This window comes from Adiantum capillus-veneris, chromosome 2 (assembly GCF_014529385.1).
Source record: "Adiantum capillus-veneris isolate H3 chromosome 2, ASM1452938v2, whole genome shotgun sequence".
Lineage (NCBI taxonomy): Eukaryota > Viridiplantae > Streptophyta > Polypodiopsida > Polypodiales > Pteridaceae > Adiantum > Adiantum capillus-veneris.
Window position 1 is genome coordinate 17,786,470 of NC_140932.1, and position 10,335 is coordinate 17,796,804.

Sequence of the window (10,335 nt, forward strand, 5' to 3'; positions counted from 1 at the left end):
CATAGTTTAGGAAGTCGTCACGCAAAGCATAGTTATCACTAAAGATGTTTCTTAGAGCGCCTTCCCATAGTCCCTCTAAAGATGCCATTTGGGTGGCTGGCCTACCGAGCTAGAATGCCCTCTCGAGTCAGCATAGCGGTCCCATATACCACCCATTTTAACCAGCCGCAGCCAGCGTTAGCTCCATCAAGCCCCCCTTCCCGTACCTCCTGCATGCTGATGGCAGGGGAGAGAAGCAGTCGCTTGCATTTCAACATCCCAAGCGGCATGGCAATGCCATTTTTGCGAGAGGGTTGAGAGGGAGAAATGGCGATATATATAGGCGTTGCCATTTCCAGGGCTTGTCGCTCGGTGAGTTGGCCGGTTTCGGAGGCGGAAGGCCCTTCTGAAGGGTGGTTCAACCACCCGCCAAACGAGGGGCACTTTTCGTTTCGATTTACCAATGGCTTTTTGATTGGGAGGTGCTTTTAAAGGCCCTTTTAGAGGGTCTATGAGATCTTATGCAACTATGCCAAAATCGCCATAGTTACTAAAGGATTTGGATGGTTGCAAATGAGACAAATATTTGGTTCACTCGTGATCGTGACCGTGTATGAGGCATAGTTATTTCAAAAAGTAACTAAATATGCTTAAATTTGAAAGGCATGCAACAGTAATGTAGGCATAAGCATGGACGTGGTAGAAACCCACATAGGCATAAGTGACAAAGAGCCCCACATCACGAGGGTGGCGCAACCATGTGGGCCTTCATGTAGACTAGGTAGCGGCACTTTTAGATAGTTCTTCACCATTGGTAATAAGTGCTCATACACCTCTGCCACCACATTAACCAAGATGCACATCTTAGAAGCACCTCAAAGGTAGAAGGCCTTTGAACCACCAATGCCAATGCCACATAACTTACATGAGAGCTTCCAAGCACATACCTTCTAAAATTGGATGTTAACTATTTATATACTTACTTGTTTACAATGCTCGAGTAGTACGAAAGTGTCTCTTAGGTCTATCCATTTCTTAGTTGAATCCACCTCAGGAAAACTAGACTCTCCTTTACGCACAGTAGTGTTGCGACCCTCCATGATTATCTTGAACCATTGCACGTTGAACAAGTCGACAAAAAATCCTCTATAATCGATCCTCAAAATCTCTTGTAGCGTGCCGAAGTAAGTGAGCTCCACCACCATAGGATCTGCATCAGAGGACCGTCGTCGACTAGACTGTTCAACTTTTGCCATGATTCCACAATCTTGAGTAGAACGCTTTTTGTCGATCCGTTCCACCCTAAAATATCGACCTTCACACCATGTTGCTGTGTATGACTTATACTACAACCAACAAAGATTATGAGTGGCCGTTCAAACATCTAGAAAGTCACTAGTCGTACATTGCAACTTACCTTCGTCGCGCAACCCCGAGAGTACTCCCACTCCTCCTCGGTCACTTCTTCACCGCACTGTTGTGCGCTTTTCAAATGGTTGTGCAACCATCTTAAGCTCATGAATGTTGGTAGGCTCTCCAGACCCGTCGGATAGTGCATCGGTGGTCATCTTCCCCATCTCCACTCAATTCGTGCCGTTGGTCGCTCTTGCTTTGCATCCTCATATTGTGAAATCCACTTTTGCATCACTGGATTGTGAAGCGCAAAATCGGTTGATTTTAGCCTTCTTCTTCTCAACATCGAGATTGCACATGACACTAGGGACTCTGATACCAGCCAACCTTCTGCCATGCTACCCTCCGGACGTGCCTTCTGATGCACATATCCCTTGAGCATTTTCATGAAACATTCTAAACAGAACATCCATCGGGAATGTACTATGCCAGCTATTTCCACCTCATCAACTATGTGAACAAGAAGATGCACTTGAATGGTTAGCATGGTAGTAGGAAAGTGTTTCTCAAACATGCACACAACCTCCACAGTGTTTAGTTTGGCGAATGGTATGGAGTCTACGTTGATCTCCTTTTGTGATATCCATTGCACCAACTTCGCAAGTTTGTAGATTGTGTTACGGACGTCAAGAGACGAACATCCCTCAATGGACACTGGTAAAATAAACTGAAAAACACATACAACAATGATATTAAAGTCCACACACGAATTTGTTACACAACTCCCCACTATGATATATTCCACTATGAACATACCTGACACATTTTATGCCAGTCATGTGACTTCAAACCGATAAGCTTTCCTTATTTAGTAAAACACGTTTGGAGCGAGTGCATTATGCCAGTGAGGGTCCGCAAAGATCGAATGGTCTCTTTACTTTGTGTTCTTGGGCTCCTGTGAAAATCCATGGTGCTTTAGAGAGTTTTATCGATCCATCGGATGCTGTCTGTGGCCAATATTGCTCCATACGATCCACATTTCTAAGGTCAACCCTGGCTCCCAAAGTATCTTTCTTGCCGGTCGATGGTCCCATAGCAGATTACCCACATTCTTGAATATATGCATTGGATTGAGCAAGTGATTGACCATGAGTCAGGGCCAATATGGTAACTCATACCATAGAGAGAGTCTCTTCATCCCTGGGGGCAAACCGTCATCACACATCTCCTTCTTCTCTAACCATGCTTGTGCAGACATCCTCGGTGGCTCTCTTCCCAAAAAGCCATCGTGTAACACATGATTCTCTGGAAGATACGCTTGATGACCTTCGTAGATTTGCCTCTTCAATGAGGGCGCCCGACGTGCATTCAGTCTAGGTCCACATGTGACACATGCTCTGTATCTGCTTGTTTGAATCCCTACATGTATACACATGATAATAGATAAGCTTGAGAAAAACCAAGAATTACAGTGTTTGAAATTTAAGTGTAAATCATCTGAGCATTCTGTTAGTCCGGGATAGTCATGCATGGTCCACATTAGAATGCCTCTGATCAAAGCATTCCGTCGACCTGTGTGTCGGCTCATATCCACCACTTCTATGCCAATCCACAATTTTTGTAGCTCTTCCAATGGTTAACGAAGATACACATCCATATTCTTCACTTTATACCACCCCGGCACAATCAAGCTTAGCCATAGCTGCCCCTTCTTCGTACGTAGTCAACCACGGGGGAATGTTGTAGTTGACGATGACAACGGGCCATATGCATACACTATAAGATGTTGATCTTTGACCAAATGGATTTATGCCATCCATAGCTAGGCCTAGGCACAAATTTCGAGCTTCCCTGGAAAAATCTGATCATGTTTCATCTATATGTTTCCAGGCTGCGCAATCTGTAGGAATCCGTAGCACACCATCCGAAGGTTTATTCTCCTCTTGCCATGATGCTAGGGCGGCCATGGACTTACATTCGAAGAAATTCTTGATGCGAGGAAGCAGAGGAAAATGTTGCAAAACCTTTTGTCGAATTTTTGTTCCGTGGAGATCTACTCGATATCTCTCGAAATCACATTTCGGACACTTCTCCATGTCTATGTATTCCCCTCTGAAAATAATGTAGTCGTTAGGACAAGCGTGGATCGAATTGCAATCCATCCCTAAGTTTCGCAAGATCTTTCTTGCTTCCTCTCTGGAATCTGGCATCACATTATCAGCTGGCAGTATGTGCTCTTTGAGCAATCTACACAATGAAAAAAATACGGTACAATTGTGTAAAAATCTATCAGATCATTATACATCTAGAGTTTTTTATTAAAGTAAACACATTGTAATAGATCACCTGAAAAGCGTTGTGACGCTAGTGTCACTCCATCCAAACTTTGCCTGCATGTTGAGAAGAACCAGGAGCGCCTTCAATCTAGATACATGTGCTCCATCATACAATGGCGTATCGGCTTCACTTTTCATATCATCATAGACAAGCCTTTCTGAATCAATGATCGTCTCAATCATTTCATCGATCTCGGGCTCAAACATTGCCTCGTTGGGAATGTGGTCTGCATGATCATCCTCCGAGCTGTCAGAGGCTACATCTTGTGGCCTCACGTATGCTGCTTGCATTGATTACAAGGACATAAGATCCTCGTTGAGAGATAGGTGTTTTGGTTGGACGGCCCCACATCCTCGTCACTACTCATAATGGGGGTAAAAACCTTATAACCTGGACAACAAATTTAATCTTCTATTGGAATTCTCCATCTTTTATCTCTCTCTCTCTCTCTCTCTCTCTCTCTCTCTCTCTCTCTCTCTCTCTCTCTCTCTCTCTCTCTCTCTCTCTCTCTCTCTCTCTCTCTCTCTCTCTCTCTCTCTCTCTCTCTGCGCGCTGCTAGTTGCTTTTCTGCACGCTAAGAACGGGCTGCTTGCTTTTCTGCATATTTTTAGCTTAGCTTTACGAGATCAACGCACGCATGCCAAGTGGCATACCTTCCCTTCCTGTATGGGAGAAATCGTTCTTGCATAATCAAGGTAATGAGATCTACGGTAAGGTCTCCAAAAGATCCGCCCCGCTCTTTCTCGACCAGAGCCATAGTTTAGGAAGTCGTCACGCAAAGCATAGTTATCACGAAAGATGTTTCTTAGAGCGCCTTCCCATAGTCCCTCTAAAGATTCCATTTGGGTGGCTGGCCTACCGAGCTAGAATGCCCTCTCGAGTCAGCGTAGCGGTCCCATACCACCCATTTTAACCGGCTGCAGCCAGCGTTAGCTCCATCAAGCCCCCCTTCCCGTACCTCCTGCATGCTGATGGCAGGGGAGAGAAGCAGTCGCTTGCATTTCAACATCCCAAGCGGCATGGCAATGCCATTTTTGCGAGAGGGTTGAGAGGGAGAAATGGCGATATATATAGGCGCTGCCATTTCCAGGGCTTGTCGCTCGGTGAGTTGGCCGGTTTCGGAGGCGGAAGGCCCTTCTGAAGGGTGGTTCAACCACCCGCCAAACGAGGGGCACTTTTCATTTCGATTTAGCAATGGCTTTTTGATTGGGAGGTGCTCTTAAAGGCCCTTTTAGAGGGTCTATGAGATCTTATGCAACTATGCCAAAATCGCCATAGTTACTAAAGGATTTGGATGGTTGCAAATGAGACAAATATTTGGTTCACTCGTGATCGTGACCGTGTATGAGGCATAGTTATTTCAAAAAGTAACTAAATATGCTTAAATTTGAAAGGCATGCAACAGTAATGTAGGCATAAGCATGGACGTGGTAGAAACCCACATAGGCATAAGTGACAAAGAGCCCCACATCACGAGGGTGGCGCAACCATGTGGGCCTTCATGTAGACTAGGTAGCGGCACTTTTAGATAGTTCTTCACCATTGGTAATAAGTGCCCATACACCTCTACCACCACATTAACCAAGATGCACATCTTAGAAGCACCTCAAAGGTAGAAGGCCTTTGAACCACCCTCTAAAATTTAAAAAACCTTCTAAAACCCCTCCACACATGGTCGGCATCCATATGTGACCAGTGGATACTTGGGTGGATCAATTTTTTGGAATTAATGGATATCTGACACCATAGTCACACCAAGCAGAAAGCTTCGTGAAAAGCTGTGTATAGTTTTGCAGCCAATCAAACCTTGTGAGAGGTGCTTGGACGGGTTGAGGTGTCACCTAGAGTGATGGTGATCGTGGGCATGACGAGGTTGTCATCTTGACAAGCAACAGATATGGTTACCCGTTGTCATAAAGACTAATATCTAATACTCCCAAATGATTTTTTCATGCTAAATTGATCATTTAATATGGGGAAGTACTAGGGGAGTAAAAGCTAGAATATTGGTAAGGTTGCCAGACCGGTCTCTGTCAGGGATCTAAAGGAGGGAAAATAGGGATCCAAAGGGAGACAGTCTGCAAAAGAGCAATGTGATTTAATGGGGCTTAAAAGACCTAAGGTTCAACTCCATTAAGACTTCCATAGGCTAAGGCTCTAAAAATTAACTCATTTAATCCAATGGCCAAAGCTAGGGGAAATTTGGATGGTCATGGGAAGACTAAAAAGTCTTCCCACTTTTCTAGGAAGGAGGGGGCGAGCTGTGTTAGTAGGGGATGAGAGAAACACACACGCGCGCTCCAAGGCTCTCCCTTTACACAAAGGGAATATTGGACACATGTCAGGTTCCTAGGCTAGTTGCCCCCAACCTCCCGTCAAATCCTATTGGATGGCCATAGAGGAGGACCAATGAGAATTAGGTTAGAGTAAAATCAGTCTAATCAATTTAAAAATGCTTGATAAAAGAACCAATAGAAATTAAGCTCCCTAGAAGACTATTGGACAGTCTACCAAGGGGTCCAATGAGCATTCAGCAGCCCAATGGCTTGCTTGATTCCTATTGTCCAGAAGACTAAGAGGTCCGATGAGAGTTTAATGAATTATTTAATTCCTTAAAGCTCTCACAAAAGGGAAAAGGGGGACACTTGTCAAAAGGCTAGCAATTATGCTTCTAATTTGTGATTGGCTAAGCTTTATAAGGGCCAATGGGATGCTAGCATGAGAAAATCGCAAGAGGTTTGACAAAGATGAGAGAGAAGGCTGCATTCTACTCTAACTCATTGCTACACACACACACACACAACTCATGTGTGCAAGAAGAACTCCATCTCCTTCTCCAAGCATGGAGAAGTAGAGGCCTACACCAGCAACTCTTGGCTATGGAATGCAAATCCAACCAAGAGCCAAGCTTCAATGGCATGCTCATCTCCTCTACCATGATAATTACTAAGCTAAACTATGTTATTAGAGTGATTATGTGACTTCTTTCTCATAAGATACCTCTTCTCCCTCTCAATCTATCCTCATTCCCTGCTAGATCCCACCATTTTTGAAGGTGTGTGAGGTCTTGGGACTGAGGCTAGGGACACTAGGTGTGTTTTTCAAGCATAATTTGGTGCATGAATTAGCTTCCATCTTCGTTGCACCGACGAGTTTTGTCAAGGAACACAAGATTGTATTGTACAAAAGTCTCCTTTGATGGGAGAAGCAAGCCTTCATGGAGGGGGGACCGGCTCCATGTAAATCCGGTCCTCAACTGTTGTCAATTGTTCTATTTTTCTATTTTTTCAAGTATTGTCAATGCAAAATTAGCTAGGTGTAAATTGCTAGGTTGATTTCTCAAATTCAGTACTCTCTCTATGCTCATTAGGAACTTGATCTTAATGAAATGCTCACTATGTTATCAATTTCCGCTTCACACAAGTTACTAGTGCATTAAATGTTACATCCACCCTATGTGACTCTGTTTTCCATAGGCACTGCTCATGATTGGCCCACATCTCACATGGACGTACGTGAGGAACACCTTGCTAGAATAGGTCGACTACACATTTTTTATCCGCAATCAGGGTTTACTAATTTAACATATGCAAAATCTTTTTTTAATGAATATTTATGATTTAGCAACTCAAATATCTTCCCACAAAATACATGTTCATATATAATATCCATACAAAGCTTTAAATATAAGATAGAAGTGTGATATGGCAAAGATGTGGTTGAGGATACCATTATTGAGGATGGTGGTCTAGTACATACTATGGGAAACCAGGAGGAGAAGAGAAATGTTTGTGAGTCCTCACATGAGGTCTCATTGGCCAGTGAAACCCAAACCAAGTTGATACAAGTGAAGATCCTCCTAGCTTGACATAAGATTGAACTTCTTAGCCACCTAGTGATTGTCTGAGGTCTCTAATTAAATCACCCAAAAATGCCAGATCGATCACCCAAAAGAAGAAGAAAAGAAAAAACTGATGTTTCTAGTTTAGTGGTTGTGTATCGTCTCTCATGTCAGAGTGGCTCCCTTGTTATCCTGATCTTGTATGGTCATTGTTCTTATTCGATTGTCCCACATTGCCGGTCTTGCATGAGGTTATGTTTTTTTTTCAATGTTAATATAATACTATCACATAACGTGAGAATTGCACAAGAAAAATATTGAGATATAATATATTCAATTTTATTTCAAACATTTTGATCATAAAAAGGGGGGTTGTATTTACCTTATTAAAGTCATAAATAGGGGATTTTTCATGAGTCCTTTCTCACAAGACATGTCCTTTTATAGCCACCCCATCATAAACATCATACCACATGAAAGCCTTGCTTCAATAGATAAATCCAGAGAAACAAAGAGCCAAAAACCATTACCCAAATACTACATTCATCATTAGTACGGCTATTATGGGCACCATCCAACCATAGAGTAGGAGACTTTGCAACCGTAGAAGGGGCGGGATCAAGAAACTCCATCACCTGCAATTTTGAGTGCCATCACCATAGAGGATGCCACTACTTAATCCAAGATACTATCAAAAAGAACCACATCTCCAACTAAGGGAGCAATATTTTGTTTTGGGACCAAACTCACAATTGTGAGTGTATGTATCAAAATAACCAAAATCAATATACAAGGAAACCTCAATCTAATGTTGAGTCTTGAGGAAACTCATGATACATTATCAAGAAGCTACATTGCCCCAGAGAGAGGCAAACCACATTGCATGTACTTGTGAACGCATTTCGGACAATAAGGCCTCAATTTCCCTATTCCACTCGTGATAATTCTTTTTTTTTAGGTCACCTACCATATGCCATTATACTTGAAAGTCTCCCCTCCCACCATCCACAGCCACCACCTCTCATTGATTCATTTGTCTGTCAATAATGTCAGGAATAGGGGTTTGATTAAAGATCCAAAATAAAATTTCATGGTCTTCTTTCTTTACACTTGCAAGATTCATCTTAATGTGATGTGAAATGAAATTTATTATTTTAGTGCAAGAGCTGGAAGAAAATGACTTACCTCAAAAGCATCAAGCCACCATATGTTGGTTTTTGACTTAACATTGAAGTATAAAGAATCGTTGGTAATAGGGCATTTTGAAATTTCCTATTCATTAATGTGAAATGAAATGTATTATTTTAATGCAAGGGCTCGAAGAAAATGACTTACCTCAAAAGCACCGAGCCACCATATGTTGGTTTCTGACTTAACATTGAAGTATAAAGGATCATTGGTAATAGGGCATTTTGAAAGTGTCATATTCATTAATGTGATTTTCACTCACTATAGCTTCTTCTCTTTAAGAATCTCACACTCATCTAGCTTCAATACAAAATGTAGCACACCGCTAGACTCTTCAAATGTGACATCCACCATTCTAGTTTGCAACAAAGTAAGGTCCATGAAATATTTTTGTACTCATCATAAGCCTTGTAGTTTTTCCTTGCACTTTGTACGTACTTTGAATATGAAAGGGACATCCAAGGAATTCGTCATGTGCATTGTTGAGCTGAAGTCTCTCTTTCTAGACACTTGCTTATACTATTGGTAGTAGCTTAGGCTTTATTCCCTTCTTCACAAATATGGAGGAGATAGATTGTTGAATAGCTGAATACCCTCTCTTGCTCATGCCAAGCGAGTCAAGTTGCCTTATATCTCTGTTGCTGGTACTGTATTGTTTGAAATAAAATGGCCCACGACATCCCACTGCAAAACAAACTTTTTTTCATGAATTATATCTTTGGCAAGACTATTGCTTATCAAGGACTTCAACTGCTTCCCTACATTGGCTGTGAGATCAATGTTTTCCTTGTCCGGATAGATAGCATGTCTAGAAAGAAAGAAATACATAATTCAAAGAAATACATAGATAGCATGTCTAGTTGAGATACTGAGCAAAGAATGAACTCCTCACCTTAGTGCTTGGATTCTTTTTTTGAGACCAACTGATCCAACCTTCACGGTTTCAAGATTTTACAGTTTCTTCTTTTGCACACGAGCCCCAAGCTCATATGTTTCTTTTGTGAGGTCTATACCTTTCTTGTAGGACCTCTAATTCTTGTGTGTACCACAATATGGTACTTTGGTCATTACAATGGGGTTACAATGCAAATAAGAGAGTCATAGAATCTCGTTTGCTTGAGCATGAAGCATGCATATGTAATTCTTAGCTTGGCCATTTAGATCTTTGCAATATCCAAGCAAGTCATTCTCTCCATCACCAACAAAGTTCAATAAACCAATTGAATTTGTAAATGCATGAGAGGCATTAGTCTTAGGATTAATAGGATAGAGCAAACCATGCGTCCGAATGTCTACATGTTTTGCTCCCTCTGCTTTGGGTCTCTGTTTTTGTGCTAGTGTCACTTGTGAGTTGGTTTTCTTTGCTTACATAATGGCTCATATTGAGGATCCAAGTCAATGTGTAGCTGATATTTAGGACATTTGGCCAGGATGTTGGTGGGTGTGGAGAAGACGGCCATTAGTAGTTAGTGCAAGGAGAACAAGAAAGCCATTAGTGCTCAGTGTCAGTAAAATTGCATAGAGAAGAAATCTAAGTCGTTGAATCTCTCTCCACGATGATGAGGTGCATTAAATGTAATTGAAAAGAGGAATTCCCTCAATCATCACGGCGCCCATCATGATTTTGTGAAAAGAAT